Consider the following 15,768-nt stretch of genomic DNA (forward strand, 5'->3'; position numbering starts at 1 on the left):
AGGCAGGAAACCACAAATGTTGGAGAGGATGCGGAGAAAAGGGAACCCTCTTACACTGTTGATGGGAATGTGAACTGGTGCAGCCACTCTGGAAAACTGTGTGGAGGTTCCTCAAACAGTTAAAAATAGACCTGCCCTAGGACCCAGCAATTGCACTGTTGGGGATTTACCCCAAAGATTCAGATGCAATGAAACGCCGGGACACCTGCACCCCGATGTTTCTAGCAGCAATGTCCACAATAGCCAAACTGTGGAAGGAGCCTCGGTGTCCATCGAAAGATGAATGGATAAAGAAGATGTGGTCTATGTATACAATGGAATATTACTCAGCCATTAGAAACGACAAATACCCACCATTTGCTTCAACGTGGATGAAACTGGAGGGTATTCTGCTGAGTGAAGTAAGTCAATCGGAGAAGGACAAAAGGTGTGTGTTCTCATTCATTTGGGGAATATAAGTAACAGTGAAAGGGAATATAAGGGAAGGGAGAAGAAAAAGACTCCTAAGTCGGGGAAACGAACTAGGGGTGGTGGAAGGGGAGGAGGGCGGGGGGTGGGGGTGAATGGGTGACGGGCACTGAGGGGGCACTTGACAGGATGAGCACTGGGTGTTATTCTGTATCTTGGTAAATTGAACACCAATAAAAAATTAATTTATTTTTTTTAAAAAAGGAATGGATGCTGTCTTTTGTCAATTGTTTTCTCTGCATCTATTGAGAGGATCCTATGGTTCTTGTTTTTTCTCTTGTTGATATGATCTATCACGTTGATTGCTTTATGAGTGTTGAACCAGCTTTCCATCCCGGGGATAGATCCCACTTGGTCATGGTGAATAATCTTCTTAAAGTACTGTTGGATCCTATTGGCTAGTATCTTGTTGAGAATATTTGCATTTGTGTTCATCAGGGGTATTAGTCTATAAATCTCCTTTTTGGTGGGGTCTTTGGTTTTGGAATTAAGGTGATGCTGGCCTCATAAAAAGAGTTTGGAAGTATTCCTTCCCTTTCTATCCCTTGGAACAGCTTTAGTTGAATAGGTATTATTTCTTCTTTAAACGGTTGATAGAATTCCCCTGGGAAGCCATCTGGCCCTGGACTTTTGTTTCTTGGGAGGTTTTTGGTGACTGCTTCAGTTTCTTCCCTGATTATGGGCCTGTTAATGTTTTCTACATCTTCCTGTTCCAGTTTTGGTAGTTTGTGGTTTTTCAGGAATGCATCCATTTCTTCTAAATTGCCTAATTTTTTGGCATATAGCTGCTCGTAATATGTTTTTAAAATCGTTTTATTTCCTTGGTATTGGTTATGATCTCTCCTCTTTCATTCATGTTTTTATTATTTTGAGTCTTCTCTTTTCTTTTTAATAAGGGTGGCTAATGTTTTATCTATCTGATTAATTCATTCAAAGAACCAACTCCTGGTTTTATCTGTTTTACAGTTCTTCTGTTCTCTATTTCATAGAGTTCTGCTCTAATCTTTATTAACTCTCTTCTTCTGCTTGGTGTAGGTTTTATTTGCTGTTTTTTCTCCAGTTCCTTTAGGTGTGAGGTTAGCTTGTGTATTTGTGTTTTTTCCAATTTTTTGAGGGATGCTCTTATTGTGATGTACTTCCCTCTTAGGACTGCTTTTGCTGTATCCCAAACATTTTGAACGGTTGTATCATTTCCATTAGTTTCCATCAATCTTTTTATTCTTCTCTAATTTCTTCATTGACCCATTCTTCTTTTAGTCGGATGCTCTTTTACCTCCACGTGTTTGAGTTTCTTCCAAGTTTCTTCTTGTGATTGAGTTCTAGTTTCAAAGCACCGTTGTCTTAAAATATTCAGGGGACAATCCCAATATTTTGATATCGGTTGAGACCTGATCTGTGACCCAGTATGTGGCCTATTCTCGAAAAAGTTCCATGTGCACTTGAGAAGAATGTATATTCAGTTGCGTTCAGATGTAAAGTTCTGTATATATCTGTGAAATCCATCTGGCCCAGTGTATCATTTAAAGCTCTTGTTTCTTTGGTGATGTTGTGCTTAGAAGATATGTCATTTGCAGAAAGTGCGGTATGGAAGTCTCCTACTATTAGTGTATTATTATCTAAGTATCCCTTTACTTTGTTTATTAATTGATTGCTATACTTGGCAGCTCCCACATGAGGGGCATAAATATTCATGATTGTTAGGTCTTCCTTTTGGATAGACCCTTTAAATATGATATAGTGTCCTTCTTCGTCTCTCACTACAGTCTTTGGGATAAACTTTAATTTATCTGATATGAGGATGGCTACCCCAGCTTTCTTTTGAAGACCATTTCAACAGAAAATGGTTCTCCAATCTTTCATTTTCAGGCTGGAGGTGTCCTTAGGTCTAAAATCAGTCTCTTGTAGATAGCAAATAGATGGGTCTTGCTTTTTTATCCAGTCTGAAACCCTGTGTCTTTTGATGGGATCATTTAGCCCATTCACATTCAGAATAACTATTGAAAGGTATGAATTTAGTTTCATCATAATACCTATTCACTCCCTGTTTTTTTGGATTATTCCTTTGGGCTTCCTCTTTCTTTTACATGGTCCCCCTTAATATTTCGTGCAGAGTTGGTTTGGTGGTCACATATTCTTTCAGTTTCTGCCTATCGTGGAAGCTCTTTCTCTCTCCTTCTGTTTTGAATGAGAGCCTTGCTGGAAAAAGTATTCTTGGCTGAATGTTCTTCTCATTTAGGACCCTGAATATATCCTTCCAGCCCTTTCTGGCCTCCCAGGTCTCTGTGGAGAGGTCTGCTGGTTTTTTGTTGTTCTTGTTCTTGTTGTTTTTAAATTTTTTATTGGTGTTCAATTTGCCAACATATAGAATAACACCCAGTGCTCATCCTATCAAGTGCCCCCCTCAGTTAATCTAACATTTATCTCCATATAAGATCTCTTGTCTCTCACTGCTTTAAGGATTTTCTCTTTATCTTTGGAATTTGCAAGTTTCACTATTAAACGTCGAGGTGTTGAACGGTTTTTATTGATTTTTTTGGAGGGAATCTATCTCCTGGATCTGAATGCCTTTTTCCCTCCCCAAATTAGGGAAGTTCTCAGCTGTGATTTGTTCAAATATGCTTTCTGGCCCTCTGTCTCTCTCAGGACTTTCTGGAACCTCAATTATACATGGATTCTTTTTTCTGAGGCCTTCATCTATTTCCCTTAACCTTTGCTTATGGTCTTTTGTTTTTCTCTTTTTTCCTCAGCTTCCTTCTTTGCCATCAACTTGTCTTCTGTGTCGCCCACTCTTTTGTCCACCTCATTAACCCTCATCGTTAGGACCTCCAGTTTGGATTGCATCTCATTTAATTGATTTTTAATTTCGGCCAGATTAGATCTAAATTCTGCACTCGTGAAGTCTCTTGGATCCTTTATGCTTTTTTTCCAGTGCCACCAGCAGCTTTATAATTGTGCTTCTGAATTGGCTTTCTGACTTTGAATTGTAATCCAAATCTGTAACTCTGTGGCAGAGAGTACTGTTTCTGATTCTTTCTTTTGTGGTGAGTTCTTTCTAGTCATTTTGCTCAGTGCAGAGTGGCTGTATGAGTGGGCTGAGTCCAGAATATCGGGGTGCCTGGGTGGCTCAGTGGTTGAGCACCTGCCTTTGGCCCAGGGAGTGATCCTGGAGTCCCAGGATCGAGTCTGATATTCAGGCTCCCTGCATGGAGCCTGCTTCTCTCTCTCTCTGCATATGTCTCTGCCTTTGTGTCTCTTGTGAATAAATAAATAAAATCTTTTTTAAAAAAAAGTTTATCAACCACGACCTAAGTAAATTTCAGCCTAGATGATTCTTATGAGACCAGGGACCAGAAAAACAAAACAAACAAACAACAACAACAACAACAAAAACAAAAAACAAAGATCAGAACAAAATAAAACAAAAGGACCACTGAAGTGAAAAACAAATTTTAAAACAAAGTAGTAAAAAGTAAAAGGCCAAGCATCCCAAAGAAAAAGAAAAAAAGAAAAAAGAGAAAAAGAAGAGAAAAAAGCAAAAGAGGGAAAAAAAGAAAAGAGAAGAAAAAAGGGGGGACTGGGAGATGGTTGTGGTGAAAAAGTTGTAGTGGAGGGAGAATGTAGTTACCTGACGGGTTCTAGAGGGTGTTCCTCTTGGTTCTGAGTGTATTAAGTTCTGTATTTCAGAAGATGCTCATTCCCAAATTTATATAAACCAGCAATACTTGTAGAAAGCCCCAACATTGACCATCAAAACCTAAACGAGATAAAAGAGTGGGGGAGAATGGGAATGAAGAGAGAATATAATGTCATTGGATGAATCTGCACAGTATACCACTTGGTTCTGGGTGCAAGCTGGTCATGTTTTAGAAGATATTAACTTCCACCTTTGCAGAACAAAATGAGTCAGAGAAAACAAAAAACACAAAAGAAAAACCCATGTCTCGTATATCTCCCCAAATTAAATTGAGTATGTTGAAGGGAATCTAGAGATGGAAAATATATCGAAGACATGTATCGTAGAAATATGATAGTCAAAAAGGAAGAAACTTAAAAATGAAGAGCTGGTAAAATATTGTAGTTAAGGTGGGAAAAGAAAAAATATTGGAAATTTTTAGTCTGATATATAAAGGAGTTTTACTGGAAAAAGGGGGTTAAAAAGGAGGAGTATCCTCTAGTTCTATAAACTATAAATCTCTCAATTTCCCCTGGAGCTTTCCCGCGCTGCTTGGTCAAGAACTCACTCCTCCCCTGTTCTTCTAGCTAGTCTTCTGGGGGAGTGGTCTGCTGTGCTGATTCTCAGGTGTGTGCCTGGCGGAGCTGCTCCGCCCACTGCCTGGTGCAGGGCTCAGTGGGAGCTGTTTATCCTGTGAGGCCTTTGTTCCCTGGCAGCCCGGCCCCTCCCAGGCACAAGGTGAAACAGGAGGAAAAACAATGGCAGCGGCCAGATTTCCAGCTCTGGAGTCAGCTCCCCGATAGTAACTAATGCAGTCTCCAGTCGGCACTGGCCTAGATGCTCCCAGGGCCGGCAGGGGTACACTGATCTGTACAGCTTGGGAGCACCCAGCAGCAGCAGAGTCTTCGCTGTCCTGTGCCCTCCCGGCTTCCGCCTGTCCCAGGGCGAGTGCAGGATCATGGGCTTTGTCTGCTTGGCGCCCTGGGATCTGTGGCCCTGTGCTGCAGGAATCGTGCTCCCTGGGCATGCGGCTTTCAAAGGCAGCAGGGCGCAGACACCTCTGTCTGGAGCCACCCGCCTAACTGACTGGCTTCTCCCAAATGCTCCATGGGCTGCGCTCTTCAGTACTTTACCAGATCGGTCCACAGTCTGTGGTGATCTTTCCCCAGGGCGCACTTCACTTCCTCTATTAGTGACTCTGGGAATCTGGAAGTTCACTGCCTCTCCTGCGATTCTGCCCAATTTCCCTGCTAAGCACTTTTTTGTTGGGAAAGAATCCGGTGTAGATTTTTAAAGTTCCTGCTTCTCCAGAATGGGGCTCTCCTGTCCCAGAGGCTTTCCCCACCTGGCCATAGCCTGGCTCCTTGCGGTGCCCCTTCCCCCAGTTGATTCTTTTTTATTTTTATTTTTCCACCTTCCTACATTGCTAGAAGCAAAAACCCTTCTCTCTGTAGTGTTCCGGCTATTCTCTCTTTAAATCTCAGGTCGAATTCGTAGGTGTTCAGGATGATTTGAAAGTAATTTAGGTTAGTTGTTGGGACCAGGTGAGTTGAGGACCCTACTCTTCTGCCATCTTGCCCCAGTGAAATATTCATAATATTTTAACTGGGAAGTAGAAGAGAGCGACTTTCCCCTTTTTCCTTTCATGCATTTCTAAATTTTCTATAATTAATATGTACTATTTGTGTAAAAAGTTAAGGAATGAGAATATATTTTCATCAGAAACTATTAGGGTCTATTATTAGAAGTCTAGGTTATATAATATCCAATACATTCAGTATGTTGTAAATTCTTTTTTGGCTTCATGCATTATAGATGAGAGTATAGTTTCAGAGAATTTATATGTGACACTTTAAAGGGATGAGGCCACACATTGGTGGCCAAAGCCATTTTCAGGAATTGATATTACTTCAGATAATAAAAGAAAAAATAGATAGGAAAATGTAAGTACATAAAAGATGTCAAATAACCAAAGCAATCTTGAGAAAGAACAAAGCTGGATGCATCACTTTTACTGATTTCAAACTACATTACAAAGCTATAGTAATTAAAAGAGTATGGTATGGTCATGAACACAGATACATTGATCAGTGGAACAGAATAGAGAGCCCAGCAATAAATCCACTTATACATGGTCAATTAATTTATGACAAAGAGCTAAGGATATACAATTGGGTAAGAACCATTTCTTCAATAAATTATGTTGGGAAAGCTGCACAGTCATATATGAAAGAATAAAACTGGACCACTGTCTTACACCATACACAAAAATTAGCTCAAATTGGATTAAAGACTTGAACATAACATCTGAAACCATAAAACTCCTAAAGGAAAATAGGTGATAAGCAGCTTGGCATAGGTCTTGGCAATGGTTTCTTTTATTTGACACCAAAAGCAAAAGTAAACAAGTGGGACTACATAAAACTAAAAATCTTCTCCATAGCGAAGGAAACCATCAACAAAACAAAAAAGCAACCTACTAAATTGGAAATAATATTTGCTAATCATATATATCTGATAAAGGGCTAATATCCAACATACATACATAAAAAAACTCCTACAACTCAATAGCAAAAAAAAATCTGATCAAAAAATGGATAGAAGCTCTGAATAAACACTTTTCTAAGGAAGACATATAAATGAACAGCAGTATTTGAAAAAATGCTTTACATTACTCATCATCTGGAAAATGAAAATCAAAACCACAATGAGCTATCACCTTATATCCATTAGAATGGCTATTACCAGAAAGATTAGAAATAAAAAATGTTGGCAAGGATGTGTCAAAAGGGAACTAATTGCACACAACCAAAATGTATACTGTTGGTGAGAATGTAAATTGGTGTAGCCACTACAGAAAACAGTATGGAGATTCTTGAAAAAAATTCAAAATGGAACTACCATGTGATCCAGCAATTCCACTTCTGGGTATTTATCTGAAGAAAACAAACACACTAACTTGAAAGGATACATGAACCTTCATGTTCACTGTAGCATTATTTACAATAGCCAAAACATGGAAACAACCTAAGTGTTCATCAATGAATGAACAGGTAAAGAAATTGTGTAATATGGGACTCCTGGGTGGCCCAGTGGTTAAGCGTCTGCCTTTGGCTCAGGGCGTGATCATGGAGTCCTGGGATCGAGACTCCAGGATCAAGTCCCACATCAGGCTCCCTGTATAGAGCCTGATTCTCCCTCTGCCTATGTCTCTGTCTCTCTCCCTCTGTCTCTCATGAATAAATAAATAAAATCTTTAAAAAATTGTGTAATATATATAATGGAATACTATTCAGCAATAAACAAGAAAGAATTCTTGCCATTCATGATTACATAATTTGAACTCAGGGCATTATGTTAAGTGGAATAAATCAGACATAGAAAAATACCCTATGATCTCTTTTATATGTGGAATCTATATAATCATCTATATCTATCATCTATCTATCTATCTATCTATCTATCTATCTATCTATCTATCATCTATCTATCTATCTATATCTATTTTTTAAAAGCTCATACAAAAAAAAAGAGCTCATACATACAGTAAACAGATCAGTGGTTGCCAGAGGCAGGGGTTAGAGGGTAGGAGAAATGGGTGAACTGTTTGTGTTTAGTTTCTTTCATTTTTAAATAAATTGAATACAATTTTTTGTTTCTTCAACCAATGGTGATAGAAAAATTAGAAGTCCATATAAAAATATGAACTTAATCACAGATATTATACCTTACAAAATTTAAAGGGTGTTATATACCTAAATGTAAAATATAAAACTATAATACTACAAGAAAACATAGGAGAAAATCCATGTAATCTTGGGTTTGGTGATGATCTTTTAGATATAACATCAAAAGGACAACCTATGAAAGAAAAAAGATGAAAAAATTAGACTTCGTTAAAGTTAAAATCTTTCATTATGTGGATGACACAGATGAACTTATAGAAGCTCTTGTTTTCTACTATTCTCCAAATAAAAGGTACTAAGGCTCTTTGAAAAAAAGCCTAATTCTAGGACTGTAGTAGGTATATACAAGATAAGCCTGGAGCATATTGTAGTGCCAGAAAGTAGGAGGAACTGAAAACAAAACAAAACAAAATGCTATACACAACTATTAGAATATGCCAAAAGGCACAGAAGCTAACTGAAAGAGCTTTCTATAGCCAAACCTGGAACAATTTGAGGGGCCAAATAAGTAATATAGTATTGGATTATAACAAAGTATAAAATAAATATCCATAAGCCCATATTAATAGGAATAAGTGAATGACTGAATGAATGAATGAACAAATGAATGAATGAATAAATAAATAAATAAGAAAGCCAAGTTTCCTTTGCAGAACTAATACCAAATAATTCATATAGCTACTCTTCCTCAAGGTGTGGGGAATGGGCATAATTCTCCTCTCCTTAAGTGGGACCTGTGTACAGTGACTTCCCTCCAACAGTACATTATAGAATGCAGTAAGTTTTTAGTGAACAAATTTGAAAAACTCTGACTCCGCCAGGTGATCACAGTTTATATAGTGATATCATGTTGGTAGTATGAACTCTCGCTATGATGTGATGAGAATATCATCTTACCTTCATGGTTCCTTTCCCCAAAAACCATAACTCCAATTTAATTGTAAGAAAAAATGAAATCCCAGTTCAGAGATGTCCTACAAAATATCTCTCTAGTACACCTCAAAACCTTTAAAATAATCAGAAACAGGGAAAGTCTGAGAAACTGTCACAGTCTAGAGAAGCCTAGAAAGAAATATATCAATTGAATGTAATGTGGATTCTTGGATCCTGAAACAGAAAAGCATTAGGTAAAATTAGGTAAAATCTGAATAAATTATGAATTTTAGATAATAATATGTAAAAAGGGGGAAAGTATAAATCCCTTAGACTATGTAAATAAGATGCAGAAGAAATTCCAGCAGTCTCATTAAGATGTGAATGATGGGAAAATATCATGTAAGACTTTCCAGTGAGAAGCTGACTGAATAAAGAGGGTTTGGAGAATAGCCCCAGATCCCACAGAGACTTACTGACCACAGACATTGAAAGTGGAAAATATTAAGAGAAAAGCTGGTCTGTTCTCTGGAAGAAGGGGTCAAGGATAGGGTGAGGGTCGGGGATGGCTCTTGCATACATAGCTTGGTAATCAAAAGCATTCTTTTGACATTCAACATTGACATTTTGAAGCAGCCTTGGCATAACAGCTGCATTAAATCAGCCTTGTCATAATGTCCTGCTTTCCTCTGAGAGAAAGGGCCTTTGTATGGGAAATTCTCATTAAGGATGACAATTAGCATGCTTTGAGAGACTTGGTATTGAACAGAGATCTGTAATAAGAAAACCTACCAGGTAGTCAGAGTAATATATGGCCAAATTCTCCCCCTAGTGACTAGGAATGCACAACCATTTCCTTAACGAGTTTGATGGAACTTGGTTACATGCATGTCATCTGTTATTTTTTAAAAGAAGATGAAAAATAAGAATAATAATATAAATACATGGGAGCTACAGAGAATGCTTTCCCAACCCCCCAAATAATTTGGAAATAAGCATACAACCTGAGACTTTAAGAATAATAATCTAGGGATCCCTGGGTGGCGCAGCGGTTTAGCGCCTGCCTTTGGCCCAGGGCGTGATCCTGGAGACCCTGGATCGAATCCCACGTTGGGCTCCTGGTGCATGGAGCCTGCTTCTCCTTCTGCTTGTGTCTCTGCCTCTCTCTCTCTCTCTGTGTGTGACTATCATAAATAAATTTTAAAAATTAAAAAAAGAATAATAATCTACTGGGGCACCTGTGGTGCTCAGTCAGTTAAGTATCTCTTAGATTTTGGCTCAGGTCATGATTTCAGGGTCATGAAACTGAGCCCCGTGTTGTGCAACACGCTGAGTGTAGAGACTGCTGCAGATTCTCTTTTCTCTCTTTTCCTCTCCCTCTGCCCCTCCCTGTCTTGCTTGCATGAGCTCTCTCTCTCTCTCTCTCTCTCTCTCTCTCTCTCAGAATCTACTAGTAATGTAGATTATTATCTGACTCTGGGACTAAAGGTGGAGATAATCACTACATGTATTACTGAAGGATCTGTGTTTCAGTCTTACTACCAAAAGAAACCAGCAGTAATCCTATGGTGGCAGGTCTGAAATGCACTTGCATTTACTGAGAGAAATCCAAATCCAAACTGTGTCCAGGAGACAAAATAGGAGCAGTAATAAAAGCAGACATCAATAGTCCTACAGAAAATGTAGGAAGATATTTTTGGAAGAAAAGTAAGGAATGGATGGCATGACTCATGGGGTGGCAGAACTTTGGAAATATTCAAGAGGGAAAGGAGAGGCAAAATGATCCAAACATATCTAAGATGTGCTGGATTTCTGACCTTTACGGAGAGGGTGTCTACAGGGAAGATGACCATAGTGAGGCACCAGACTATACAATATCCTTGTGGATAAGTGCAGGACTGTAGTGAGAAAGCCTACTAGGTGTTCAGAGGAGGCCTGGCACAGAGACAGTAGACAGAACTTTGTTGCAAAGGGCTGTACATTCAAGTAGATTAATCCCAATACTCATGGGGTCACTGATAACAAACAGATGACCAAGCAACAGATGGGATAGAGATGTATCAGCAGATACCTACTTGGCAGGAGATTCAGAGACCAAAAGATTCTCTCTAACAATGTTCTCATACTATATAGGACTTCACATTCCAGAACTTAGGCACAGCTCCAGGAAATTAGAGCAAAGTGATCTAAGAGAACTGTGTATCCATCTGGCCCAACATGGGCAATGTGATCAGACTGACAATGGATACTCAAGATGAAAATAAGGTCTGCTTAAGAATAAAATAAAGGAGGAGTAACATCTCTTTGGGAGCCTGTGAAAGCAACCCCCCCCAACTTTGAATTAAAATCAACTTCTGAAAGGCAAACCATTAAAAACTATGCAATATATATGTAACTAGTGGCCAGTCAGTTTAAAAGTTAAAGGTAGGATTCCGTAACTCAAGAGCAAAAATTATAGTAGTGTGATTAGATAAATCTTGGAATAATGAAGGAAAAAAATTACATCATTATTATCTCTTAATTTTATTTCATTCTTCTTTTGACATTGAAAATTTGAGGTTCTTTCTAACATTAATGTTAGCTACATTTATAGTTTAAAAGTAGACAAAAGTGTCTGTCAACTAGAAAATAAATCTAAAGGTTATTTATGTTTGAATTTTGCAGTAGCAACAGAAACAGGTGGCTGATCTGGAATATTACTTCTGAGGGTTGTTACTACACTGAAGAGTTATTTATAGGAGTGGTGCCAAGCATTAGGAAATGAAAATTTCTGTTTTTCCCTGTTAGCTTTTAGCATCTTGAATCTTTTCCTTCACTTGTGAAAAGATAATGATTTCTGCTTCTAAGAGATATTGTAGTGATTTACAAGTACCTATAAGCCTCAGCATAAACTCACTAATGAATACTAAAGATCCATTTGTAACACGAATCAGTGAGATAATAGGCACTGAATTGAGGAATAAGAGCCCTGTCTCTCAACTAACATTTAGGATTTGAATATTGATTGCTTGCATATGCAGGTACATGTACTTATGGACTATACCATCTGCTAGATCAGGTTTTTGTAAAGTATGGCCTGTGGACCAATTCAGTCCACCCACTGCTTTTATAAATAACATTTTATTAGAACACACCCACTACAACAGCATAGTTGAGACGAAATTACATAGCCCCCAAAGACCAAAATGTTTACTATCTGGCCTTTTACTTAAAAAAAGTTTGCCACTCCCTGGGCTGGATGGTTAAAGTAGATATCGACCAACTAATATAATTCTTCCAGCAGGTCCACTCCTTGGTCAGCCTGCCAAATTCTATATTAGATCTTCTGTTCTTTTTGTCCATCCTCTATTTTTCTTGAATTGTTTACACAAAGTTGGAGACTAGTATCTTCATTGTCAATGAATTACAGTCTTCCTAGGGCAATAGGTTTGAGAGATTCATATAACCCTTATTTATTTCAAAAGAATATTTATTTATTTATTTATTTATTTATTTATTTATTATTTTTTGGCATATGAAAATTAATTTTTTGTCATGTTTTCACCACCAAAACTTATGATCTTGGTCTTTCCTTCTTGCCTTTGTATAAGGCCAAGTGATAGACATTGTCTACGTTTTTAATGTACTTTTTTATTGGAGTTTGATTTGCCAACATATAGTATAACACCCAGTGCTCATCCCATCAAGTGCCCTCCTCAGTGCTTGTCACCCAGTCACCGCATCCCCCTACCCACCTCCCCTTCTACTACTCCTTGTTGGTTTCGACAGTTAGGAGTCTCTCATGTTTTGTCATCCTCTCTGATTTTTCCCACTCATTTTCTTTCCTTTCTCCTATAATCCCTTTCATTATTTTTTATATTCCCCGTATGAATGAAACCATATACTGATTGTCCTTCTCTGATGCTTTGATAACCTTAAATGTACTCGAGGAATGCCACCAATAGCAAGACCTTTGTTACCAAATCTAGCAACCAGAACCTCATCCTTTTCCTCAATAAAATTCGAACAACCATCGCTGGGTACAAAGGCTGTGATTTTTTTTTGCCATTCTTGGTCATGTGGACCCTGAAACACTTCCTGATGGCAGAATTTGGCTCTTTGGCTTCAACCCTTACTTTTTCCAAGACAATTCCCTTTGCCCGGACAGCGCCTTCAAAAGGGTTGGCCTTCAAGATTGTGTTCAAATGAGCTTTCTAGTATTATTTATCATGCCACTTCTGATCTCATCAGTAGCTATGGAGCTTCCTGGCAGTAGGAATACTGGGACATTTGCCCACTCTGTCAGAGCCACAGGCCTGAGCAAAGGAGCTCTAAAGAATATTTTAAAAGTAAGCAAACAAAAATACATAGTATAAAATCTGGAGCTCATAAAATCTGGATGAGAAGCATTGGATGTGGTCATTCTGTCATGGCAGCAAGCAGCATCTAATTCACAAATATGGATGACTGAGGCCTGATGACTCTAACGGAATACAAATATCTAGGAGACAGAGAAGCAAAACTCCTCTTGATGAGGGTGAGAAGGGGCAGGATCTTTGTGGCAGAAGCTTGAAGTGAATGATGGGGAGGATGTCCCTTAGTATTTTGTAGGGGGTCTGGGAGAGATAGTGCTTCAGATTATAGTAATACATTTAGAGAAAAACATAAGCTTGTGAAGGCTCTTGAGATTGAAAATTTATGCAAGGCTTTGATGGACCTTGAGCTTTCTGGCTCACTCCATGAAAGGGCCTCTCATACACGGGGGCCTCTCAGAAGGGGAGACACCAGCTGTGAGATATATTTTAAAGTTCTAGGAAACCGGCTACACAGAGGGTCTGTGTTTATGTTATGAGTCACAGCAGGGACAGGTGGTGGGTCTGGAGCTTAATGTTTGCAAATGATGTCTCTGATTGCCAGGATAGTTCAGAGGAGTTGTTTGTTTGTAAGAGTGAGTTTGGAAAAGAAACGAGGAAATGAAAAGGCTTCTTTCTCCCAGTGACCATTTTAAATATAGGACTCTTTCCTCAAATTTGTTAAGGAAAAATGATACCAGTATACAAGGGATGTTGTAGCAGCTTATTTTCATCAACAAAATGTAGGCAGACCCTCCAGTGAAAAGGACTGAATGCCAGGTAGTACCAGCGTTGGGAATAATGTAAGACTGGATACATAAATGAATGAATGATGGGGGATACTCTGGATAAGGAAAAACAAAAAAAAAAAATAAACACTCAATTCTTCTTAAATAGAGAGTCAGAATTCAAACATTGGCTGCCTGGAAACTCCATTATCTTGACCTTAAAGCTTTCCCTTTAAAAAAAAAAAAAAAGTTTTCCCTTTTATTCCTGGATTTATATCTCTAGAATGTTATGTGCCATATGACAGATGTCCTAGCTTATCATCATAATATCTATCAATATTTTGGGGGTCCACTCCTCAGTTAGCAAGATTGACATCAAGGACATATTATACAGAACTCCCAAGGAAGTCAGGCCAAATACAATTTGCTGTATTATTTGATTAACTGCTTTGACAAAGATCTCAATTCAAGAACAAAAGAGAAACTTAGCAAGAATGGCAACAACAAAAAAAGAGGAAAATACAGCACTGCTCCATGTAAAAGTATACACACACATGTACACACATAGAAATAAACAGCAAGGGATCCCTGGGTGGCGCAGCGGTTTGGCGCCTGCCTTTGGCCCAGGGCGCGATCCTGGAGACCTGGGATCGAATCCCACGTCGGGCTCCCGGTGCATGGAGCCTGCTTCTCCCTCTGCCTATGTCTCTGCCTCTCTCTCTCTCTCTCTCTCTGTGTGACTATCATAAATAAATAAAAAAATAAAAAAAAAAGAAATAAACAGCAAAACTTGTTCTGGATAGCCACTCCCCATGCCCTACCACTGGTGGGACTTTCATCACTCAGCCCATTATTAATCAAGGGGTGCTTGAAGAGGAACAAGGAGGAAATGCTCCACAATTCTAATGAGAACATTCAATCTGCAATTTGAGCTAGAGGATAGCAATGAAGAGAAATCTATTTCCTCCAAATTTTGCCCATCTGTTCTTCTAGGCAGATTTATGAAGACCCAATGAGATATCTGACCCATACTTAGCTCTATTTCTGTTAAAATTTGCTTTTAAAATTTGAACTAATTTATGATTGTGGAACAGATAGTGAAGAACATTAAGCCTCCAATAATTTTTACAACCTATTTAGCTTTGCAGTTGTGCTTAACTGTTGTCTGAGATATATAACTGTGCTTTTGACTGAGAGGAACTTCTTAGTCCAAAGACCTTTCTGCAGTATCTAGCCCCAGCAGCCAAGTTCCAGGTCTCAAACAGGCCAAATCTTCTCTTGAATTCCATGTCTTTGCTTACATTGTTCCCTCCACCTGCTGTGTCATACACCTACAAGTACTCAATGTTTTTAATTTCTTGGTGGTGTTGATAATAGACATGCCACGCTTGTCATTGGGCTAAGAGGCTAGGGTTGGACACTCTAGGAACTTGAATTAACTCCATGCCAATACCTTGGAGAGGAAAGAGCACAGATTGGGGAAATAGAAAGATCAGATGTGAATTCTAGGCTCTGCCACTTACATGCTGTAAGATTCAATTAATGAAATCTAAGAATGCTATTCCGAAGAATTGAAATAATAAATGTTGTCTCATAGGCTTACTTTAAGTATTAAAGAAGATGGCAATGGAAAGCTTATAGCACACTAGCAGGTACAGTTCACAAGAGTTTTCTTAGTTCTGTAGAGAGCAGGGTCCTTTTCCATCTGAGTCTCATTTGTGTTCTATAAATGTTTGTTGACATTTCATAAATAATTGCCATTTGAGTGCCTAATATGTAATGTTCTGTTATTCTTGCAAATTAATTTCTGTTAAAATAATTCCTTGGCCTTAACAGGTCTTCCCAGCTAAAAACCCAGAGTGTTTGCCTGGCTTGGGTCTTATGGATTTCCACAGCACTCCAGGATGTTTGGGTAGGCTTCCCAATTTCATTTTGGTAATCAGTCCAGGCTAAAAGAGAAGTGACTCACTGAAGGTCCTATCATCAGGATACTTCCAGTCCTGGAATCC

At 38.7% G+C, this 15,768-nt stretch overlaps 1 pseudogene; it reads right to left on the minus strand.

Annotated features, from left to right (window-relative positions):
* Positions 1 to 12,253: 12,253 nt before the first annotated feature.
* Positions 12,254 to 15,768, minus strand: part of LOC119868320 — a 29,262-nt pseudogene continuing 25,747 nt past the window's right edge.

Source organism: Canis lupus, chromosome X, assembly GCF_011100685.1.
Source record: "Canis lupus familiaris isolate Mischka breed German Shepherd chromosome X, alternate assembly UU_Cfam_GSD_1.0, whole genome shotgun sequence".
In the NCBI taxonomy this organism is placed as follows: Eukaryota; Metazoa; Chordata; class Mammalia; order Carnivora; family Canidae; genus Canis; species Canis lupus.